Source organism: Momordica charantia, assembly GCF_013281855.1.
Source record: "Momordica charantia cultivar OHB3-1 chromosome 5 unlocalized genomic scaffold, Mcharantia_2.0 BLBB01000005.1, whole genome shotgun sequence".
Taxonomy (NCBI): Eukaryota; Viridiplantae; Streptophyta; class Magnoliopsida; order Cucurbitales; family Cucurbitaceae; genus Momordica; species Momordica charantia.
In genome coordinates this window covers 9,415,762-9,436,342 of record NW_028275163.1, presented here as the reverse complement: position 1 = coordinate 9,436,342, position 20,581 = coordinate 9,415,762, and the positions used below count along the sequence as shown (strand labels likewise).

General features: G+C 35.7%; 1 pseudogene; it reads right to left on the bottom strand.

The window, feature by feature from the left end:
* Positions 1-9,732: 9,732 nt before the first annotated feature.
* On the bottom strand, positions 9,733-18,951 carry LOC148211259 (uncharacterized; annotated as a pseudogene).
* Positions 18,952-20,581: the final 1,630 nt, after the last annotated feature.

Here is a 20,581-nt window from a genome sequence, read left to right as displayed (position 1 = left end):
CTTGCTGCTACAATATATTCTGCCTCTGTCGTAGAAAGTGCAACACACTTCTGTAGTCTTGACTTCTATGACACTTCACCACTTGCAAATGTCATCAAATATCTGAAGGTAGACTTTCGGTTATCTAAATCTCCTGCCATATCTGAATAAGTGTAACAGGCAAGCACTGGCTTTCCACTTCTAGAAGTGAGCTTCAAACTGGAAGTACCCCGCAAATATCTCATGATCCATTTTATTGTCTCTCAATGTTGTTTTCTTGGATTGGACATAAACCGACTAACAACACCAATAGCATAGGCAATATCCGGTCTAGTACATATCATGACGTACATCAAACTCCCAACTGCTGAAGCATATGGAACTTTGCGCATCTCTTCCTTCTCTTTATCTGTAGAAGGACTCTGCTTGCTACTCAGTTTAAAATGATTGGATAGAGAAGAACTTACTGCTTTAGCCTTGCTCATGTTGAATCTTTCAAACAGTTTTTCTATGTAATGCTCCTGAGACATATACAATTTCTTGGATGCTCTGTCTCGTGCTATACGGATTCCAAGAATTTTTTTCACTTGCCCCAAATCCTTTATGGCAAAGGATTTGTTCAAATATTTCTTCAACGTGTCAATTCTTGAAATATTTCTGCCAACAATCAAAATGTCATCAACATAAAGCAACAGTATAATCAAGTCATTATCAGAAAACTTTTGCACAAATACGCAATGACCAGAAGTAGTCTTCTTGAAGTCTTGCTCCCCCATAACTGACTCAATCTTCTTGTACCACTGCCTCGGTGTCTGTTTCAACCCATAAAGACTTTTATTCAACTTTCACACAAGATTCTTCTTGCCTTTCTCTTAAAAACCCTCTGGCTGTTCCATATAAATCTATTTATCTAAATCATCATGCAAAAATGCAGTCTTGACGTCCATCTGCTCAATCTCCAAGTCAAGGCTCGCTGCCAAACCCATAACTACATGTATAGAAGACATCTTCACAACAGGAGCAAAAATTTCATCAAAACCAACACCTTTCTTCTGACTGAACCCTTTGACAACTAGTCTCAGTTTGTAACGCGGTCGTGAGGTGTGTTCTTCTTGTTTCACTCGATAAACTCACTTATTTTTCAGTGCGGTTTTTCCTTTAGGCAACTTAACAAGGTCAAAAGTGTGGTTTTCATGCAATGATTTCATTTCATCTTTCATTGCATCAATCCAATCTCTTTTGTGTTCATCTTTCAAGGCTTCCTCATAACTCTTAGGCTCTTCCTCATCTATCAATAACACATACTCATCAACTGGATACTGTGTGGAAGAACGTCGATTTCTGGTAGATCTTCTAAGTGAAACCTTTGTAGGAACCTCTGCATGAACTTCTGTTTCTGTCGGCTGTTCATGAACATCATCATCTACCTCAAACTGTTCTGAACTCTCTACTGTACCATCAAACTGATCATTCTGAACATCATTCTCAGTTTGCGTAGAAGGTTGTGTCAAAGAAACTGAATCCAAGTCAAGCAGATCATCACTGTGTTGAAACTCTGTTTTATCTGTCTTCTCAATATCTTCTATGGTTTGGTCTTCAACAAATACAACATCTCGACTTCTTATGAGCTTCTTCTGTACTCCAGTACAGTTTATAACCGAACTCATCTTGGCCATAGCCAAGGAACACACATGGTCTTGTCTTTGCATCAAGCTTCGATCTCTCATCTTTAGGAACATGTACAAAAGCTTTACACCAAAAGGCACGCAGGTGATTATAGGATATCTCCTTATCTGACCAAATTATGTCAGGGACTTCAAAATTCAAAGGAACACATGGCATAAGATTCAAAACATGCACAACTGTGCTTAATGCTTCACCCTAGAATAATCTTGGCAACTATGACTGTGAAAGCAAACATCTCACTCGCTCAACTAGTGTTCTATTCATTCTCTCAGCTAGTCCATTCAACTGAGGAGTCTTCGGAGTTGTCTTTTGATGTAGAATATCATGACTTCTGCAATATTCATCAAAAGGTCCACAATACTCGCCTCCATTATCGGTCCTGATGCACTTCAACTTCTTACCAGTTTCTCTTTCAATAAGGACATGAAACTGTTTAAACACTTGCAACACTTGATCTTTAGTCTTCAACATATAGACCCAAGTTTTCCTCGAATGATCGTCTATAAATGTCACAAAATATGAGAAACCTCTAAGTGTCTTCATAGGACCGCATACATCAGAATATACTAAGTTAAGTATATTTGGCTTCCTCGAGTGTTGAGACGCCTTAAAGGAAACTCTAGTTTGTTTCCCAGCTAAGCAATGAGCGCATCTTTTCAGAGGTGCATTCTTTAAACCAGAAAGATTATTCTTTTTGGTCAAAATCATCAATCCATTTTCACTAATGTGACTGAGTCTTTTATGCCATAATTCAACACTTTTTTCATCATCCATTGTATTTATTGCAGAATCAATAATCTTTGCCATTGTAGAAGGTATTACAGAAACCTTCGTCATCAAGCTTACCTGTGGAAATTAAATTCATACAAATATCAGAGATATGTTTCACATTCTTCAAAACCAGCATAGTACCATTCTTGGTCTCCAAGTGCACATCACTAATACCAATGGCTTTTGCTGATCCATCATTACTCATCCTAACACAGCTGAAATCATCAGATGTGCAGGATGCAAAGAAATCTCTCCTGGATGTAGCACGAATTGATGCGCCACTATCAATCACCCAATTGATCTGTTGTGTAGCGAGATTAATAACTTCACCATCAAATAAGATAAGGAAATCCTCAGTAGCTGCAACAACTATATCTGCGTCATTACCATCATCATTTTTCTTTTCCTTACCTTTATCATTTTTATTTTCTCTCTTTAGTTGTCGACAATACTTCTTTATATGCCCTTTCATGCCACAATGATAACACTCAACATTGGATAATCGGTCGCTCTTACTTTTGCTTCTGTCTCTACCCTTCAGACTTTACTCTTACTCTTCCCCCTTCTTTCAGTAACAAGAACCTCTGACTGTGATGAAGAGCCCTGTGATTTTCTTCCCATCTCTTCATTTAAAACACTGCTTTTCACTATGTCCATACTTATTACTCCATTTGGGGCTGAGTTCGATAACGAAGTTCTAAAAGTCTTCCACGAGTCCGACAATGTACCAAGAAGTCATAACCCTTGTATCTCATCTTCAAACTTGATTTTTATTCCAGCAAGCTGATTAATGATACCTTGGAATGTATTCAAGTGATCTGTCATAGGTGTTCCATCTTGATACTTCAAAGCCATCATTTGCTTTATCAGAAACATTTTATTATTACCGGTTTTCGGGGCATATAACGACTCAAGCTTGTTCCACATAGTCCGTGCATGTGTTTCTTCTCCAATATGATTTAGAATATTTTCTTCTACCCAATGTCTAATAAAGCCACAAGCTTTTCTATGACATATTTCCCATTCAAAATCAATTTTATCTTCAAGCTTCTCAACTGAATAAACAGGAAGAAAAAATCCTTCACATATAAAACATCTTCCATATTTCTTTTCCAAACTTGATAATTTGAGCAATTCAAAGTCACAATTCTACTTGTACTAGTTTCCATTGTTCAACAAAAAGCCTAATTAATTTTTAAACTCGTTCTAATGCCACTTTGTTGGGATAAACACTTAAATTTATGGACGAATTATCCCCTCTTGTGTAAACCTAATAGGAAATAGCAAGTAAAAATAATAATCCAAACAGACACAGGACACAAGTAATTTTAAAGTGGAAAAACCCCCTCAATGTGAGGTGTAAAAAACCACAGACCGAAGTCAAAATCTCCACTATAATCAATAATGGGTACACCAAGTTCTCCCTAGCAACAACTACGGCCATACAACAATAAATCTCGGCAAACAAATGGAATAAACCGAGGAAGAAAATTAGAAAGATCTCACTTAGAAAGTGGCACCAACTACCCACTGTATCTGACTGTAGACAGCTTCAAAAGAAACCTCCACCGTCCAGATTGAAGGCCCTCGTGTTACGAACACGCTGTCCAAATTTCACCTTGATCAGACCACGGATCGACCTCCGATCGTGTAAAAAATGTTACTTACTATACGGAATGAATTTCTTTTCCCTTTTTCTTTTCTGTTTTCTCTTCTCGATCTGCGTGTAGAGACTTTTCCCTCTCTCTCTTCAAATGTTATATTCGATTGTACCTTAATAATAATATATATATATATATATATATATATATATAAACCCTAACCATAATGGCCCATGTGGGCCTTAAAGTTGTTGGGCTTTCACACATGTGAAAAATACCCAACACAACACCCCACCCCAAAACCAAATCTATACTCATTTTTCCCAAAAGTAGAAATTCGAGAATATGGCACTCCCAAAAATGGATTTTCGAGATGAACACCACTTTCAAGCCACCAAGAACTACATGATTCGAGAGAGATAACTGAAGAAGTTCCTGATAATTTAAAAACCTATAGGCTAATTGGGGACAAAAGAAGTTCCAAATAATTTAAGAAAAGAGATTTGTGTGGCTCTGGTTCTGATGCATTTGGACCCGTCGGAGATTTGCAGATTGGCAGGAGTCTATCGGTTGTTTCGTGGCGTTGCGTCGGCGGATTTCATATGGGAATTCAAATTGCCTTCGCACTATCAATTTCTGATGGACAAAGCATCGGAACTCGACGGAAAAAGAAATCTCCGACGAGTTTAAGGAAGAAGGATATTGTAACGCCCCGCGTTACTCAGGTTAGGTTACCCTCGAGTCTCGAGGTCTCTTTTCTTAGAAATCTTTTTAATTTAATTTAATTGTTTCATTTCATTTTATTTCGAGCTGTTGCGGTAATTGTTGTGAGTTATTGGCGTGCATGTACTTATTTAATTATTGTTTAACGAGGAGTTTGCTTTCTTTGGCAATTGTCCTGGGTTGTTGGACCAACTACTTAATTCTATTATTGGATATAATTAAGCTTAGGGAGGTTGGAAATAGGATTCTAATGTCTTGTTCGTGGGCTTTGTTTTGTTTTAACAAAAAATAATTGGGTAAGTGGGCCTTCCTTATTTTAAAACAAAAGAGAAGTAAAGAGAAAACCCTAACCCAAGTGGGTCTTTTTTTAAAAAAAAAAACAAAAGAAAAGTGAAGAGAAAACCCTAGCCCCCAAACCCATCATCTTCGTGAAACACCCACCCCCCCTCCGTTTCCTTCTTTCCGTTCTTCTTTCTACCGTCTACCCATTCCTCCTCGAAGCATGCTCAACGGTCAGTGACCCTTGACATAGCAACACCCATCTCCAGCGGATGGCAGCAGGCGGTGCGGCTCGGGGAAGCAGCTGCGTGCGGCATCGGACAACACCAGATGTAAGACTTCGTGTAGCAGCGAGTGTGCGTGCGGCGTCGAGCAGTAGCAGGCGGCAGGGGTGCAGCATGGGTGTTGTTTCCGGGGCGTTTTCCGTCGGTGCAGCACCCCTCGCGAGTGGGTTCGGTCTCCCTTGGTGGTCGGAAATCGCGGCGCGGGTCCTTGCTGCACGCAGTGTCGTGGGTATCGATTTGGTGAGTTTTTTTTTTGATAAAATAGCTCGGACAGCAGCAGTTTTTGCATTCGGCACCTACCCATAACCATTAGAAGCTCGATATATACAACCCACATTTATTCGAGTTAGGCCGAAGTTACCCGCACCTAGACGAAGTCGATTTTTGTGGTAACGGACGTTGCAAGATCCCTTATAATGAATTTCGATGGCTGGAAATTTTCTGTTAATTATTTTTGTTTGTCTATTGTTGATTAGGTGTTGAATTGACGCAAGATCTAGGAGCATAGCAGTGTGTAAGTAGCACCAGGGGTCGAGTGCGTGCGTTATTGAATGCTAATGGAATGGTTTTGTGCTGATTTTTAGTTAGAATAGTTTATTTTGTGCATATAGAAATTGTTAGTCTTTGTTTTGTGAACGCCTAGTGATTATTGTTGAGTTACATGTTACTGTTTCTATTGTTAGACATTATGAGCATGCATGGTTTCTTATCGTTGGATGTGACTGGTCAGTTTTGATTATTATGGTTGGGAGTGATTGACCTATGACGTTTGGAAACATGTTTGAGATGAAATGCATGTGCTGATGGTATGTTATTTAGTTTTATGTTGTTTAGTTGGAAGCTTTTGGGTTAGTGTTTTGTTTGGTACGATTAAAAGCATGCTGGAAAATTGTGTTGTGGCTCAAAATATGGGTGACTTATAGGTTGTCTTGGAAGGGTTAGTGGGAATTGTTAAGAGTGATGGGACAGGTTAATTGTTGTTATTATGTGGGTTGTCTGAAGTGAAAATGCATACTAGTCGTTTGGTTATTCAAAGCCTTGTAGTACAAGGCCTTGGGGATAAATGACAAGGCCGAACACCAAGTTTCTATAAAGGAGTATTGGGGTCTTGGGGATAAATGTTAAGGACCAATACGCTGGTAGTCATCGGTACCTTGGGGATAAATGTCAGGGACTGGTGCACAGTTCAAGGCATTGAGAATAAATGACAAGGCCGAATATCAAGTTTCTGTAGAGGAGTATTGGGTCTTGGGGATAAATGTCAAGGGCCAATACGACTCGAAGAGTTAGACTTGGAGGACTAACATAGAGTGGTGCTTATGAGTAACAGTTCAAGGCCTTCGGGATAAATGGCAAGGTCGAACGCCAAGCTTTTGTAGAGGGAGGTCGGTATCTTAGGGATAAATGTCAAGGGTCGATATGCCTCGAAGAGTTAGACTTGGAGTACTAATATAGGGTGTAGAGCGAGTTTTTGCTCAAGTGGGTCAAAGGCTAGTGGATCGTGTAGTCGAAGTCCCGGGAGTCCCGACGTTTGGATGCTTGTATGAGAATGATAATCTACTATTATTATCTCTTGCTGCCTGTTTGTTTTTTTTTTGCTATTGTGTTTGATGTCGCTGTGATTACGAGCATGCTGTTGTGATTAGTTAGGGAGGGCTACTTACGGAGTATTTTATATACTCAGCCCCCTCTACCTCAATTGTTTCAAATGCAAACAGAGCCCCCGACCGTGGTGATGACGTGGAGGAGGCTTGACCGAGGAGGGATCACTAGTTGCGTTGGTTAGGATAGCGAAAACTGCCCTTCATTGCAAGCAACATTAGAAACTTATTGTTAGGGGTGTACTAGACATTGGGTTGACTCCCGGGATGTTTTCTTTTTCTTTATTCATTCTTCTTAGGCGAAATATTGTTTTGAAGTTATTGTTATTATTCGAGTCACTGGTGCACTTTGGATTACTGGACCAAATGATTGTTTTCTTTTAATTGGATTGTTAGTCACTAAGGCGGGCATGAACTTTTTAGGAATTGGTTGTGTTACGAGCCCCTGATTATCTTTAAAGTAACTGTTTCACGTCCTTGGGTTGAAGGGGGAAAGAACAGGGGAATGATCGCATTATCTCAATATTTCAGGTTGTATTTTCGAGGGCATTACACTTTACGTTACCATTAATGGGGGGGGGGGGGGTGAATAGGTATTATAGTGACGTTATCTTGTTATACCTAGTGAAATTTGGGGCGTTACAGATATTTTTTCTCTCTCTACCAAGGAGACGACCAAGCCCCATTTTTTCAAACTGCTATATTTTTTGAATAAGTTTCCAAAACTGCATTTTTTCTGTTTTTTCTAATAAATCAGTATTATTTTTAAAATATGTTTAATTTTAAACAATATTAAAAAAATTCCATTGGTTATCTCCATTAGAAATTTGAATCAACAGATATCACAATATATGAGTGAAGTTTGATTTAACATAGAATATTTTATTTAATCTTGCATTAAAATGAACTGAAATAGCTGGTACATAAAGTTCCTCCTCTATTATGTGTTGTGGGTGAAGTAAATACGACAAATGGACTGCAACCAAAGACTTTAAGATACCCTTAGGAATTCTCCTTCATAAAAAGGAAGAAGGCACTCATAATAGAGGTATGCAACAATACCCTACTTTGTACTACACTTCCTACTTTTTACTACACTTCACAAAGATCTGATCTGATGGTATATGTGGCTAACACCACACTTATGTGTAATTTTATCTTATTGTAAATGTCATCTTTTCTTATATTGGTGCGAATTTTGAAGTTCATGTAATCTAAATTTATTCATCAACGTTATATTTTTTTTATATAAACTATAAACTATAGATAATTCAAATTGTAGGCAAAATAAATATATATTACAATTGAGATAAAGCTATTGAAAAGAAGGTGAAGTCCATGAACTTTCCATAGATGAATTTTTAACCTTTCAATCTATTTGAAATATTGTTTAATTTAAATAACTGAGAAAATAAACATATATGAAAAGGTTAGAGGATATAGTAGATATGCTATGAGCATGAAGATGTGAAAAATACTATTTCGGTATTTCGATTTACACTAATCGCACCATAAGTTCTAACAATAAATTTAACAAAATAAATGAGTAAAGAGAGAAGAAATGACACACTGATTTATAGTTGTTCGATCAACGTGATCTACATCCACTATGACTATCCATCTATTCCATATACTTCACCAAGAACAACAACAAAGTACTAATGGTATTCTTAAGCAAGAAAGAAGTGGGAAAAATTATAGCAGCAAACTCCAAAAAAACAAACTCACCCACTCTCCTTCACTTCTCAGAATTCACACAAAAGAGAAAGAAAATGAACCTCCTTTTTGTTCTATATTGTCGCAACCCACAGAAGCCCCTCCCTCATTTTACTACTACTCTACTTCAGAAAAAAGGAGAAAGAAAAACTAATGGGTTCTAGGCACGTGAAAACATTTCACTACTGTCCAATGAACCTACCTTGGATTTGCCATGAATTTGCTCACAACACTCATACCATGAGGCAAATCTAGTCGAGTGCAAACCATAGAGTACATCAAGCTCCCCACAACACTATTATATGGAATATCCTCCATATCTTTCTTTTCTTGCTCAGAACTTAGATACTGCATCATAGATAATTTGAAGTGTGGTGCCAAAAGAGTTTTTACTATATTTGAATCTGTCATATTAAACCTGCTTAGTAGCTTTGAATTTTACCTTGAGACGAAAACAAACATTTAGCACTCCAATCTCTTGAAATTTCAAACTCTGAGCTCAACTCCACCTTCAACTTATCTATCTCTACTTTATCCCTGCAAGCTACAAGCATATCATCAACGTGAAACAGCAAATAGAGTTTTGTTGCATGTCCTACCTCTTTAAAATACACACAATGATCAAACATACTTCTTTTAAATCTTTTAGATAATACAAAGCTAACAAATCTCTTGTATAATTGTCTAGGATATTGTTTAAGTCTATAAAAGGACTTTTTCAACAAACATATTTTGTCCCTCACCTTTTATATCAAAACCTTGTGGTTGCTTCATATATATTTCTTCCTCAAGTTCACCATGAAGAAACATAGTTTTGACATCCATTTGCTTAAGGTAAAGATCAAAGTGGGCAGTCAAAGCTAATATCACCATTATCGATGTATGTCTGACAACTAGTGAGAAGACTTCATTATAATCTTCTTCTTCTTTCTGTATGTATCCTCTTGCTATCAGTCTTGCCTTAAACCTCATCGCGTCGTAATTTATCAATCCAGGTTTAAAATTGAAGATCCATATACAAGATACAAGTCTTTTACCTTTTGGATTGCTAACAAGCTCCCAAGTATTGTTCTTGTTTAAGGAATCAATTTCTTACTTCATAGCTTGCTCCCATTCCTTACTGTCCTTGCATTTTATAGCTTCAATGTAGGTGGATGGCTCAAGTTCTGCAAGTTCGTCAGTAACTAATAATGCATAGGCAACAAGGTATGCTTCACCATACTTCACCTGCGGTCTGATGGTCCTTCTCATCACATATCTCTGGCAAGATTATAATCACTCAAATCAGTCTACTCAGTCTCCTATGCTTCTGATTCCTGATTACGACCATCATGCTTATCAATCTGCTCAGTACTCTAACTTCTGGTTCAGTACTTGTTGATGTGCATTATATGTTGTTTGAAGTGACTTGCCTTTGGATTGAAGTGGGCTCTACCTCAATCTCAAATGTATGTAAGCCTTGAGATGTTTCCTCTGTTGATATGTTCATTATGAGTATGACAGACTCGATTATTATACATTTGCTTTTATTCGGTTCCAAATACCAGAGTTTGTAGCCCTTTACTCATTCTAGATAGCCTATAAAGACACACTTTAAGGCTTTAGGTTCAAGTTTACATTGATTTATGTGAGCATATGCATGATGAGACTTTAGACTTGCACAGTGGAAGCTAAGGATCATAATACACTTAATGAAGCAATTTAACTAAAATAAGCATGCTAGAAAATATGATGAAAAAGGTAAAGGGGAAGTAATTAACTTTATACCTTGGAAGACCTCCACTATAACTTCTTCTCCAAACTCAATGGGACCACCAACGGCAAATTCGTGTTATCTTCGGGTTGATGAACACGGTCGTGGGACCGAATTATGAGTGAAAGCAAACGGAAAGCACTAATGGCTAGGAGAAAACAATAGAAATTTGAGTGGAAAAATTCTGCACTTATGCAAGGAAGCATTAACATTCTCCAAGTGATCTTCATCACCTATATAAAGACCAAATGCATGCAAGGACAAGCCTTGCATGCCGTTCACTTCAAACCTCACTAGCAGGTAAAAGATATGTGTCATTGCCTTGAAGAAACACTTCAAAAACCACTAGTTAGTGGAAAAATCAAACTTTATGATTTTTTAAATAAAACTTTTATATAACTAATTTTTATAAAAACAAAAATTGAGATATCAATTTTCTTTTAAAATAAAAACCAAGCCAAATTAATATCTCATATTAATTGGTCTTTGACACTTAAGCTTGATTAATCACATTAATCAAATTACAACTTTTTTCATGCTTTAAACATATTTAAAACTAATTTAAATAAGTCATAGTCTCCATAATAATTAATTCTCAATTAATTATTAAATTATATTTTATATGTCATATAAAATGCAATATTCCCTAAAAAACCGAATTTGAACACTTCAAATTCTTGCTTCACCTAGTTCATCAATTTTATCATTTATGAGCTAGCATGAAGACCCGATGGACCTACAGATCATGGACTCCAATGATTCGAGACTAACCGATCAAATTCTTTAACTTCGTAATCAACATTCGTTAACTAACAAGACTGTCCACTATAGCCTGTAGATGCACTACTCACTGTAGATACATTTGTGTCCATTCGATATATAACCATCTTCGGTAAGTTGATCATTCACAAGCCGTTCGTAACCTCAGCTAGGTAAAAAAAACCGTTTTACCCCTGAGTTACATCTTTTCTCCTTAAGTACCACTATCCCTCTAATGAACAATTGATTTATGAACAAATCACTAAATCTAATTCCTCTCGGGTCAGTGAGAGAATGAGGCCCCTTGTTTATGACCCGGGATCAGACCTTAAGGGAACAACCTCTCTACTATCTCTAAATCGGGTAGGAGTGAATTTCATCTTGCTAATTGTATGTCTCCAGCTATTTACCCAGTCTTATCCCTAAAATGGGAGGCATATTGAGCAGCGCTGATGAGCTTACTCTTACCTATGCAGATCAAGGGAGAATCTTGAATAAATACGAGTTCATAGACGGGTCAGGATTTGGATCAAGTTATCTAGGTCATCGATAAACGAAATTAATCAGTGTTATCCGTAAACGGTGTTAATACGTAACACTGATTATTTCAGGGTCAGTCTTACACAATCTCATTGTTTAGAACACCTCCACTCACATGTTTTTATATGAACGAATTAGGATCACTTCGTTTATGACACCTTACAATATTTGTAACAATCATAAAGTGGGTCGTATTCAATAGTGTCTATAGGAAAAAGTACTCAACTTGATCCATGTACTTATAGACTGTTTAGGCTATTTATTTGAACTTGATCCAGTTTATGTCTCCACATAAAGTCCAAGTACTCATTATAATAGCCAAGGGTTTGTAGCTTATTGGATTTAGAGTTATTAAAAAACAAATTCACTTTCATTTAACAACACTTGTCTGAATAACCTCACATTAATATTCACTGTTTACAAACTACGAGTTTTAGGACAAAATACCCAACAATGCTGTGCATCTAAAAGATCTCAAGTGAGAAATGTCTGGTTTTACTCCACTCGACATCCCCTCATGCATTTTGAATTCGATAGCTAATGAAGGTGTTTTATTTATCAAATAACATGTTGTGGCTATTGCTTCACCCCAAAATGACTTGGGCAAGTTTGATTGAGATAACAAACATTTTACTCTTTCCAAAATGATCCTATTCATGCATTCAACAAGGTCATTTTGTTGCAGAGTGTAACAAATTGTTAAGTGTATAGCAATACCATGCTTCGAGCAATGTTCATTAAACTCTCGATTCACAAACCCAAGGCTTCTATCAGTCCTGATTTTCTTCACTTTCTTTCCAGTCCGATTCTGAACTAAAGTAAGCAAATCCCTGAACTTTGATTGTCTCACCTTTATGCTTCAAGAAATAAAGCCACACTTTTCTGTTATAATCGTTCACATGTCTGCATGAATATAATCAAGCTTTTCTCTTATGTAATGTGTTTCCTTTGTGAATTTTACCCTTGTAGACTTGCCAAAGATGCAATGTTCACAAATAGGAAAATCACCCATTTGCTTCAAGTTTAAAATCCCTTAATTATTCAGTTATTTCATGTCTTTCTCACTAACATGCCCCCAACGTGTATGCCAGAGTTTTGTAGCTCTAATATTTCTATCCACATAATCAGAGACAAGTGAGAGATTTCTTGACACCGTCTGACTGCTCAACACATAAAGCCCATTTTCGAGCTTTCCCTTTAACTTCAATAGTGAGACTTTGTATATTTTCATCTCACCATTTGCTATCTTGCTGGTACAGACAAGCTTATCTAAAGTTTCAAGAGAGATAAGGTTTCTTTTCAAGTCAGGGACAATCCTCACATTAATAAAAAATTTCACCAAATTATCATGCAGTCTCAGTCTCGCCATGCCAGTCCCATTGACTATAGATCTGATTGTTACCGAGATAAACTTTTGTAGCTTGTAGTGGTTTAAAGTTACTAAAGTATTCCCTTGAAGGTGTCATATGAAAAATGCAGCCCACGTCAAACACCAAGCCATATGACCAATCATTCTCTAAAACCAACAAAACCTCAGCGGATTCATAATCATCCAATATATTTGCTGAACTCTCCCCCTTGGTCTTTTCTTGGTTAGATTGTTTGTTCTTTGCCAACTAAGGATAATTTCTCTTAAAATACTATTCTTTCTAACAATTGTAAAACTTCTTACATTTGGCTCTCGATTTTGACCCCTTTTTGCTTGCTATAATTTTTTTTATCTACTCTACCTCGAGTATGTAGTGCTTCACTGTCCTTCTTCTCCAGCTTGACCTCAAGTTCTTTTTGTAGGATCAATATGACAACGCTAGAGAGGGGAGGGGGGGGGGGTTAATAGGGTTGCTTACTAACTTGTAGAATTTTAAAAAAATCAAATTTAATAATAACAAAAAATCAAATGAAATTTAAATGCATAAATTAAAGAGTAGAGAGAGAAATGACACCAGGATTTTTATAGTGGTTTGGAAATCCCTACTCCACTCCACAAGGCTCCTTCTTGGGTACTTTGCTGCAACGACTCTCTTGCAGGTGAGAACCAAATCGATTGACCCTCTTTTTGTCTTAGGCTAAAGAGAAACCCACGATCCTTTTAACTGGTTTAGGATCCAACCAACACGATCTTTTTCACCACTTTCAGAATCCCATGGTGCACCCTCACCTTAATACAAAATCTCAAATGAAGTAAAATAAACAATACAAATAAAATACCTCACAAAGTGAATTATACAATATCGCTCAAATACATAGACTAAGCTCCCACTCTAACGTATCTCTCACAATAACAAAAATAAGCAAATTTTGATATATGAGAGAATGAGAATTTAGAGATTTGGAAAGCAAAAATCGAAGAGGAGAAAAATGTTTGCTTTGATAATTGGTGTGTATAGAAAGGATAAATTTGGTGGCTTTAATTTGATTTCCATGATGAAATTTAGCCATTGGATTTAGGACAACAAAGAATGAGTGGTGGAGATTAAGACCAAGAATAAGGGAAAAAAATAATAATTATGGAGATTTAAAGAAATTGGTGGAGATTGAGAGTGATTGAGGAGGTTGAGAGAAATTTGTGGAAATGGATTTGTGGAGATTGAAAGCGCCACATGTCGTCTTCTCATTTGTTCGATTGTTGGATGCAACATCAGCATAAGTTTGTCTTCCTGATACCACATGTCAACTTCTAAGTGGTTCACTTATCCATGTCACCCACCACGTAGAATTGGCCCACTTGTCCATGTCACTCGACACATAAAATCTTTCTCCAGATTTGTTTTTACTATAAATTATTCGTTTGAACTCTGATTTGAGTGATTCAAAATGCGTTGAATTCGTCTTTCCAAGATCTACGCTATGAATACTTTGAAACACTAAAACTATTAGTAAATAAAGTTTGTTATCATCAAAACATTTGGTGTGATTGAAGCTCGTAAAGCTAACACTTTTGACTTCAAAGCATTTAGAACTATCTTCATATCTAATCTGTCCCTACCATACTTAATTGCTGTCTTGATTTCACTATATGAATTGGACAATGAATTCAACAAAATTACCACTTGATTTTCTTAAGACATTTTCTCTTCAATGTTGGCTAATTCAAGAACAATTTTTTTAAACTCATTTAAATTTGTATCTAATGGTTTTGAATGATCCATCCTAAAACCAAAAGAATTTCTTCCTGAGATATATCTTATTTGCAAAGACTTGACAAGATATAACTTATCAAACTTTTCCTATATCTCTAAGGCTGTGGTGGCATCATCGAACCTGTCGTAAAATATATCTGACAAATATAAAATCAGTGTACTAAAATCCATATCAAGCATTTATTCCTTCTCTTGTTTCATCATTTCAGCTGAGTATTTATTTGGATCATTAACAGCTTTTTCAACCTTTTGTTGAAGTAAAAGAGCTCTCATATTCTTTTTCCATAATTCAAAATCACCCTTACTATAAAATTTCTCTAGTTGAAACTTAGCCGTCATTTTCAAGACTTGCCAATAAAAATGTTTCCAAAATTTGTAAAAAAATGCTTGCTGTAAAAAATGCTCCAACGAGGCTTTGATATCACTTGTTGGGTATTCCAACTTACACTAACAACATCAAAGTTTCATAAATATATAGAATATCAACAAACTAAGTTCAACAATAAATTTAACAAAGTAAATGAGTAAAGAGAGAAGAAATGACACACTGATTTATAGTGGTTCAATCAACGTGATTTACATCCACTCTGACGATCCATCCATTCTAGAACAACAATAAAATACATATATATTGTCTTCTTAAGCAACAAAGAAGTGGGAAAAATTACAGCAGCAAACTCCAAAAAACAAACCTCGCGCCCTGTCGCACAAAAAGGAGAAAAGAAAACTACTGGGTTCTCTAATTTTCACCACAAAATGGGTGCCTTAGGCACGTGTAAGCTCCAACCAAAAATATCCCACATGCTATATTTAGTAGCCAGCCCATGAAGTCAAAATTTTAGCACATGTATTGGACCTAATTGAACCCAAGGCCCAACAAATACATTCTCTACTACATTGAAAATTTTCCAAGCTTCCGACTCAAGTTGACTTAAGCATACAAGGGTCTTTGGTAGATGTCACACTGGTGTCAAGCACCTCTTTGTTTTTGCCAGTAAGTTTCACAAAACTTGATTTTGTCTATGAGTAGAACACAATCTAGTAGTATTCAATTGTGAAGAGACAAAACCAAAATTTAGGGGACAAGAGCAACACACAGCTCTACAACCAAAAAGAGAGATGAAGATGTAAACCTCCCTCTTTAAAGTTGAGGAGGAATCTACCACGTGGCTGTCAGTTGCATGAAACTAACTTGGGAAGAATAGTCATTTGAGGCAAGCTCGTGTTACCCCTTTATTAGAGTTTATGCTGCAAATATTGAATATGAATTAAAATACTTATTGCTATAAAAATTACCTGTCTTCATTGAAATATGGTATTTATTGTCTATTTTATAAGGAATCTAAGGTCATGAGATGTAATATTGAATAATATGGAGTTAGAAATTATATGAGATGGTCATGTGAAGAGGTAACCTAAAAAGTTTATTGGTTGGGTGAGAGTGCGTCGTATTAGCAATATTGTTGGTATGACTTATTTCGTAAATGTAGGAATAAAATATACTTTTTGTCTTTGAGGTTTGGAGTTAGTATGACTTACTTGATAAGAGGTCAAATGAGAAATAGTTTTAAATGGTCCTTTAATTTAGCTCATTCAACTGTTAGTCAACTAATGGTACCATGATGTGACAATTATGTCGCATACCATACTTTTGCTAATTTTACAAAATATATTTATTTAATAATACTTTTTAATAATTGACTTCTCTTAAATCGCCTTTCTTTCTCTCATTCTCCCCTCCTTCTGTCTCGTCACAGCGTACACCACTAATCGACTCAAGAGGTGTACCATCAATGAACATTCGAGATACTAGAGTCATTGCACACAAGAAAAGGCATGGTTGCCAACTAGGTGTTGTCGTCAAGCCTAAATTGACTGGGTTTTCAGTTAGTGGAGTCACGTTGTCGGGGAAGGAGAGGTCGTCAAGGTTCATTGCCAGAGAAAGGAGAGGGGACATTGGTTTTGAGATTTGTTGAGAGAAAAACACATGAAAGAGGGCACTAGGAATGAGAGGTAGCCTAATAAAAACTATTATTAACTTAATTTATTAGGTAAAATCAGCAAAGTACAGCCACATCATGCTATTGTTTGTTAACTAACAATCAAAGGAGTTCAACCACTATTTATAACTATTTCTCATGCCTTGATGATTATAATTATCATTTTTAAAACTTCAATGACAAAATAGACACCAACTCCAAACTTCAGTGACCAAAAGTGTATTTGACTATAAAAAATATTTGGAAACATATGAGTAGAGATATCATATGCAATAAAATTGCATCAGATTTTGAATTTGATAAATAGTTGATAATTATTGCATTACTCAATTTTAATTCTAACTTAATTTTGAATTCTTAACTATGAGGTTGCATTTTTTTAGTTATTATTTACATGATCAAGGGTGTGTTTATGAGTAGTTTTGACATGAATAAAATTTTGTCATTGTCAAAATAATTTTCTTTTAACATTATCCTGTTTGGCAGGAGATAAAATTGATTTTGGAAAAACATAAAATCATTTTAAGGTGATTTTTGAAGTATTAATTGGTAGGTGATTTTAAAATTAGCCATTATTTTCAATGCTAAAATTGCCCATGACTTTTCGCCTCTTTCTCTGCTTCCCTCTTATGATGGTTCTTTTATTTTCTGTCCGAAAGAGTCGTAGGAGGCTTTTTGGACTGACCAGCACAAGCAACCATCCCATGCCGACAAAACCAGGCTAACTAACACGAGCCGACCAGGCCAGGCTTAACCAATTTAAGTCAACAAACATAAGCCTAACAACACTGGCCAAAATGATCATCTTGAGCACCAGCTTGGGCTAACCAAATTGAGATTACCATCTTTGGCCAACTAGAATACGTCGAGGGTCAGCCAAACTTAACTAACAAATTCGGGCCAACCAACCTAGGGTAACTAACACGTGCTTAACCACTTCAAGCATACTAGCACCGACCGAACAACGTGAGTTAACTAGTTTGGGCCCAACCAAACATGATCAACCAGCAAGGGCATGACAACCCTTGGACGACCACCCTAGGCCTATCAACCCGAACTATCCCTTGCCACCAACCAGTGGCGGATCTATAATTTTTTTTAGAGGGGTTTTATACTAAAAGAAATGAACTATAATTTAATACGTCACAATTATTCTCTACGAGTTTTCATATTATGAAATCACTAGATAATAATTTCATTATTTATTCTATAAAATTAAATTTTCTTAATATATGTGAGAAGACAATCATTTAATTCTAACCTGATTCTCTGATTGTTTGAAATCTTTCTTTACAGATCCTAACTAAATTCATTGTATTCACGATATCTTGATCTTTTCTCGAGACAATCCATTTGTGATTCCGAGTAATATAACTTTCATAAGATGCATATGAAAAATGAAATCAAATGTCTAAATCGAATTCATGAGAACCTTTGCCTCATATTTTTGTTCAGCAGTCGACTCATCCTTTAGAATTGTCTCGAGTACATCACCAATTGATGATAACACTGCAATAAAGCTCACTAAAGTATTGTAATGTGATCCCCATTGTGTATCTACTGGCCGTTTAACTATTGTTTATTGATATTTAGTCTTTGTCCACTTGATATCACACCATTATCCAAAGTTTCAAGAGATAATAGCACTATGTTTTTCTCTTAAAATATCTTGACGTTTTGCTAATGCCCCAATAAAATTTCCCACATTTGCAACTAACAAAAAAAAACCACTAATCTTTACATGATTTTATGCAATATCTAGCTTTACATGATTTTATGCAATATCTACCAAGCTATTTAGAGTTGATGACAAAAATAACAAACGTAAAACACATTCATTCTCTCTCAAAATTAATGCTTTGAATCCATTGAGTTCACCTTGCATATTGTTTGTTTCATCATATCCTTGTCCTAGCAAACTAGAAATGGTTAAGTCATGTTTAGAAAAGAATCCATCAATGGCTTCCTCAAGCGACAGAGAATTTATAGTAGTAACATGTACAATACGAACAAACCATTCAATCACATGTCCTTTATCCACATATCTCAAAACAATTGACATTTGCTCTTTCAAAGATATATCTGTTGCAACGTCAACGCGACGCAGAGCAGCCGACATCATCCCTTGAAGGGTCTCTTTCGAGATAAGGTTTTGGAGTTGCCACCAAGCTAAGGTGGCCCTTGCGAATAGCTTGATGCTCTAGATCCTTTCGCGGCATCGTCGTATGCTTGACATTTGTTGCCCTGATTTATATCCCGGAGTACTGCTATGGCTAGAAAGGGTGGGCCATTGATCAGTGGTGGACCCATAAATTTTGTTGAGGGGGGTTTCATACTAATTTTAATTTTCAAGTAAGTAATTCACGAAATTATAAATGTATGATTTTGAGGCCGGTGAGACTATTTTTGTAAATATGCCCTATTAATTTTCCTTTATTGTATCTCTCCATTTAGATTATAAAAGTATTAATAAAAAGCTAAACATAAATAAGAATGATAATAATTATATGTATAAAAGCAATTGATTAAATATGACAATTTTATATTATAGTCGAAGTTTTTACCAACTATTATATTTAAAATAACATCAAATAGTTAAATTCATAGTATATATGATGTAAAGTTAATAAAAATATACTTTAAACGATTAATCCTCACATTGTTGACCTCTTTGGATTCTTCAAAATTGAAACTGAAAATTATATAAAATAAGAAATAGTGAATATGAATATTAGAAAAAATGTGATTTAAAGAGAAGGAAAAAATATATCAGTAAAATAATTTATAGAAAAAATATTAATAGTATGTAACTACAATTAATAAATTAAAATTAAAAATAAGTTTGGAAATTGTTGGCAGCCGTAGACCAAAAATATGACAAATGATGTATAAATTAAAAAGAATTTTTAAAAGAGTAGAAGATGAGCAACTACCAGATTTAAAATTAGAGATTAAATGTCTCACTTATATATTCTCTTAAAAATGTAAAAAACAGAGAGGAAGATTTCACCCAGTTACCACTAAGCCAATGAAGAATCATATGAAATATATTACATTTTTATATACTTATTCAATATGTTAAGAAGTTTAGGGGGGCTTGCCCAACGTGCATCCGCCCCTGCTATTGATAACAAATCGATTCCAAACCACAATGCTAGCAGATGGCGGGCCTTCGCTTTTCTTTACATTAATGAGACCCGGATCAGTTACTTGAAATTACGGAAATGGTGACTTCAATAACGACCAGTTTACGGTGTTCGGATTGGTCACGTAAAAGTAAAAATGGTCTACGAAAACAGATTTTGGTTCGGGAATTGATTGAGCGTAGAGAAGGTGTTGGCACCCTATGACACCTGTTTGAAAACGATTGCCAAATTTTGTCATAAATTATTCTATTATATTGATCGGTCCGAAAAGAAAAATATTTTTGCGTTTTTATTTAAATGTCTCACATTATATTAATTCACACTTTATTATAAAATATGAATTAATAAGTATGAGTGACCCGAAGACCATTAAAAAAAATTCACCACCTCAAGAATATTGGAAGGTTCCAATCTCTGTCATTGAAGTTTTTGAAATAATAATTAATTTAAAAAAATAATTATTAATAAAAACTTATTTTAACATCCAAACCTCTTTTCATTGTGCCAACACCGGAGGGGTAAACTTAATTTTATTTTAAACAAAGTATCTTTTAATTTATTTTCTAAAACTTCATTTTTAAAACAAAACCTTATTTCAATTAA